The sequence below is a fragment of the Epinephelus fuscoguttatus genome, linkage group LG7 (genome assembly GCF_011397635.1).
Source record: "Epinephelus fuscoguttatus linkage group LG7, E.fuscoguttatus.final_Chr_v1".
Classification (NCBI taxonomy): Eukaryota; Metazoa; Chordata; class Actinopteri; order Perciformes; family Serranidae; genus Epinephelus; species Epinephelus fuscoguttatus.
Genome location: NC_064758.1, coordinates 38,960,062 through 38,965,130, shown reverse-complemented (window position 1 = coordinate 38,965,130; position 5,069 = coordinate 38,960,062). Strand labels below are relative to the sequence as shown.

The 5,069-nt window shown below is 43.1% G+C and overlaps 1 non-coding gene across 1 annotated transcript; it reads left to right on the top strand.

Moving 5' to 3' along the window:
* The first annotated feature begins 2,925 nt into the window (after positions 1 to 2,925).
* Positions 2,926 to 3,008, top strand: trnal-uaa (transfer RNA leucine (anticodon UAA)). The gene has a single exon. It is a non-coding gene; the product is annotated as a tRNA-Leu (tRNA).
* Positions 3,009 to 5,069: the final 2,061 nt, after the last annotated feature.

The following is a 5,069-nucleotide window of genomic DNA, read 5'->3' as shown; positions in this document are numbered from 1 at the left end:
TTCATGGGCTGTCGGAAATATCACAATCACCACGCAGATCCTGGGACAGGGGCAGTTAACCAATGCACGAGTCGTTATGAAAGAGATGTAGGCTGTTAGGTTCAAGTGTAGTGGGAATTGTATGTGCATACTGAATCCCTGTATGACCCTAGTTGGACAATTTTGGATTTATTTATTTTTTTTAGTTTTAGTGTCTTAAGTTCTTTGTTTTTTTTGCCTATACATTTTCTATTCATTCTGCTGCAATGCTGTACCACTACTACTACATGTACTACTGCCTGCTACTACTGCTTTGCAAATAATAATAATAATAATAATAATAATGATAATAAAAACTATGATAATAATAGGCAAAAATAGAAAAGTAGGTAAAAAGTTGGGAAAGTGTCTGTCAAATTGTTTATTATTTGTTTCAGACCATTTTACCATTTTTGATACATCCATCCATCTTCATCCACATATCCTGGGCCGGGTCGCAGGGGCAGCAGGCTGAGCAAAGCACCCCAGACGTCCCTCTGCCCAGCAACACTTCCCAGCTCCTCCTGGGCGACCCCAAGGTGTTCCCAGGCCAGATGAGATATGTAATCCCTCCAGCGTGTTCTGGGTCTGTTCCAGGGCCTCCTACCAGTGGGACGTGCCTGGAACACCTTTAATGGGAGGCGCCCAGGAGACATCCTGATCAGGTGCCTTAAAGGATAACTTAGGTATTTTTCAACCTGGGCCCTATTTCCCCATGTGTATGTGTGCGTATGATTCATAGGTACAACTCGTTTTAAAATGGGTTCAGTATTGAGTTAGGTGGATGCAGCCGGCAGCCGCGAAACAAGATAAAACGGTAGATATGGTGGCAAATGCGTCCCGTATAAGTTTGAGCATTAAAAGTGCCTTTTTTCACCACTGACCGGTTCAGATCGCCAGTACTATCTCTGTAAATAGCATACTAAGCGTTTCCCTGACCCTTCACCTCTGTGAAGCTTGCAAGAGCTTTGCTTGTTGCCGGAAGAAAACAGAGGAGCATGCTGAGCGCCGCACAGAGTGGCTCTGGTTGTCCCGGAGTACAGTTGAGAGTTTTACTGCATCGGTATCATGGCTGCATATTTACCCGATTTCGAGAATGAAGATGAGGCCTTTTATTACGATGGCCGCCCGTACTTATTTGAGCCCGAGTATACGGATGAGGAGCTCCTACAAATTGAAGAGCAGACGAGGATAGAGAGAGATGGCCAACGAGCAGACAAGGGTGAAGCAGCGGCTGCACGAACACAAATCTCTGAGGACTGGTGGTGCTCCTGTGGTTGCTATGACTCCATGCCCACAGAGGAAGAATGTCTGTGTTGCAACGAGTGGGACCTGCTGCCCAATATTCATGGTCTCGATGTGTCCTGGGATGATACAGAAACTACCAAACGCTGTGTAACTACGTTAGAGGATTTCCCCCCTCTGATCAACAAGGCAGTGCTGGATACCTTTTTTCATGTGCCCAAAATAAATTGGAGGAGGCGGCCAAAACCACAGGGACCAAATGGTCAACTATCCATCAAGTAAGTATAACTAATATGTCTTTATGCATGTAATACTGGTACCTAAAATTGTTGTTTTCTTCCGGCAACAAGCAAAGCTCTCGCGAGATGACGTCACACACAGCTTCACAGAGGTGAAGGGCAAGGGAAACGCTTAGTATGCTATTTACAGAGATAGTACTGGCGATCTGAACCGGTCAGTGGCGAAAAAAAAAAAGCACTTTTAATGCGCAAACTTATACGGGACGCATTTGCCCCCATATCTACCTCGCGGCTGCCGGCTGCATCCGCCTAACTCAATACTGAACCAATTTTAAAACAAGTTGTACCTATGAATCATACGCACACATACACATGGGGAAATAGGGCCCAGGTTGAAAAATACCGAAGTTATCCTTTAACCACCTCAACTGACCCCCTTCCACGCAAAGGAGCAGTGGCTCTACTCCGAGCTCCCTCCGCATGTCCGAGCTCCTCACCCTATCTCTAAGGCTGAGCCCAGCCACCCCATGGAGAAAGCTCATTTTGGCCGCTTGTAGAGCTCTTCTTTCAGTGACTACCTAGAGTTCATGACCATAGGTGAGGGTTGGGACGTAGATGGACAAGTAAATCATAGCACCCGCATCACTGCAGAAGGCGCACCAAATCACCAATCCATCTCATGCTCCATCCTACCATCACTCTCGAACAAGACCCCGAGATACTTGAACTCAGTAGGCAGTAACTCTCTCCCAAACCAGAGGGTGCAATCCACCAGTTCCCGGCAGAGAACCATGGCCTCAGACCATGAGGTGCTGACTCTCATCAGACCGCTTCACACTACAAACCGCCCCAGTGCATGCTGGAGGTCACGGTGTGATGAAGCCAACAGAAACACATCATCTGCAAAGAGCAGAGATGCAACTCTGAGGTCCCCAAACCTTTTTGATGAACATCTTAAATTTAATGTAAACACTAAATATTTTGTAAAGCGAGGGCAACAGAGAATTCACCCTCTCTGTAAACTAAATTCCTTTTCCATCAGTCCCGTCATCCTCTGCCATTTCTAACAGTCTTTTACTAAGAGCCTCCTGTGTTTTTCATTTGTCTGCTGGTTTCACAGCCTCACACTGAAAGACAGAAACAAACTAAATAGCATTGTTAAAATCTGATCTAAGATCACAGGAGTGACACAATGGGACTTGAACAGTTTTTGCAGTCAACAAGTCCTCCAGAAAGCCACAAGTATTTTAGCTTCCTCTGGACATGTTCTCGCAGGTGAATTTTCTGTTTCTGTGAGGGTGTCAATACATCTTACCTGCTTGTAAAACTAAATGGTATTCAAAATCTTTTAATGCCTCTGCTATTTTCCTTTTAAATCCTCTGTAAGTATTTTTCTTTATTGATACCACATTTTGATAGCCACACCAGGATGGCTGAGTGGTTAAGGCGTTGGACTTAAGATCCAATGGGCAAAAGCCCTCGTGGGTTTGAACCCCACTCCTGGTATACTTGGGGCAGCAGTAGCAGGACTTGGCTTGGGAACCGGAGGGTCACTGGTTGGTCCTTAGAGGAAGGAGGACTTGAATGCATCCTTTGAAACCCATAGATATTAAAACAGAAACAGATGCAAGAAAGTACTTGTAGTAATTCACTCTCTTCCCAGAGATTTTAATGCTGTCTTTGCCACCATTAACCCAAGCACAACATCCGGTTTGTGGACTGGTGCTCCACCAATGGTTTCAAAGTGAAGAGAAGCCACTGGGGTGAAGCATTGCCTTGTAAAAGGATTTCTTAATATAGTGATTACTAGTCAACAATATTCTTCTTTTTTGTTTTTGTTTTTTACTTATCCAGTGTGTGGCTTTTAATTAAAACCTCTAATTTCTTAAGAGAAAAAAATCCACTAAAGACTTGTGTGTAACATTTCTCTGTTTCTGTAAAACATCTTGAGGTGCTACCATTACTTAATTAATTCAGGGCTTCACTGTGAGGCTAATTGGAGCTGTACATATGGAGACACTGGTCTTACAAGGGCTACCAAATGTTTTCATGTCAAGGTTCCCAACATATGGGATCATCATTTATTGAGAAACATCATGATGGTGTTTGTTTCATGTGACCTGTTTCAGAGAGATTTTAATTGCCTGGGAAAATGGGAACATTTTGTAAATTAATGGAGACCTCTGGTGGCAGTGTTTGGGAATAAAAACCAAAGGTTCACATCCAGGTCAAAGGGAGACAGAAGACGTCTGACATCAGACACGTCAAGGTAGGTTAACCACAGAGTTCTGGTTGTAGCTCACTGTCACATCTTCATGGGTTACTGGGACACTGGGAACAGAGCCATCTTTAATATTACTGTGACAGAAGGGGATGCAGATAAGTTAAGTTTTTAAGTTAAAATTTCTATTAGCTCTATTCTATCACATCGATGGTCAGAATAAAAATCGCGTTGGTGTTTTGGGGCTTTTTTTTAAATAAAAAGTAACAGTCTGGAGTGATCAGTCCATCAAAATCACGCTCCATTAGATCACATCTGGAAACTGTAGATTCATGTGTCTGAGCAACAGCTGCAAGGACGCAACAATTCACCCCTATATGCCGACTCTGCTACAGCTGTACTGTTTCCTTGATGGCAGGGTAATTATCGAGGCCTATAATCACCGCGCCTCCTTATTTATATCTTCCTAGACTCAAGTAATCTTTTTAACAATGCTGTGTTTGCAAACAGTGCTGTAAGATCAGTCAGACAAACTCATAAGTCAAAACTCCGGGCTTGAAATTATGAAATCCCACCAGTCCTCTTCAATGCCTCCGAGTGTTCTCTCTTATCTTCTAATTAAATCAGTTTAATCATCAACATTTTCCTTCTCCCACTGCCCACATGTGGAAAATAAATATTAGCTTGAAGGAGTAGCAACTCACAGACCGCTCTTTGTGCAAATAAACTCTGTATGTGTTTTTGTGGTTGAATTAGTCTCTAGCGAAATACATGGAAACAATTTATAAGACAATGTTAAAGGTCCAGTGTGTAGGATTTAGGGGGACATACTGGCAGAGATGGAATAAAATATAATAAGTATGTTTTCTTTAGTTTATAATCACATTAAAAGAAGATTAGTTGTGTTTTTGTGACCTTAGAATGGTCCCTTTATTAAATCAATACAACATAGAATTTGGATATTTTATGTATTGTATTGTATTGTCCGATACACGGACACCAAGTATCGATCTTTATTAATATTAATTTTTATTAATACACATTTTAATACAACTTTTGGTACTAGAATAATAAAATCAGGCGGCACGGTGGTGTGGTGGTTAGCACTCTCGCCTCACAGCAAGAGGGTTGCCGGTTCGATCCCGGGCATGGGAGCCCTTCTGTGTGGAGTTTGCATGTTCTCCCTGTGTCAGCATGGGTTCTCCGGGCACTCCGGCTTCCTCCCACAGTCCAAAGACATGCAGATTGGGGACTAGGTTAATTGGTAACTCTAAATTGTCCGTAGGTGTGAATGTGAGTGTGAATGGTTGTCTGTCTCTATGTGTCAGCCCTGCGATAGTCTGGCG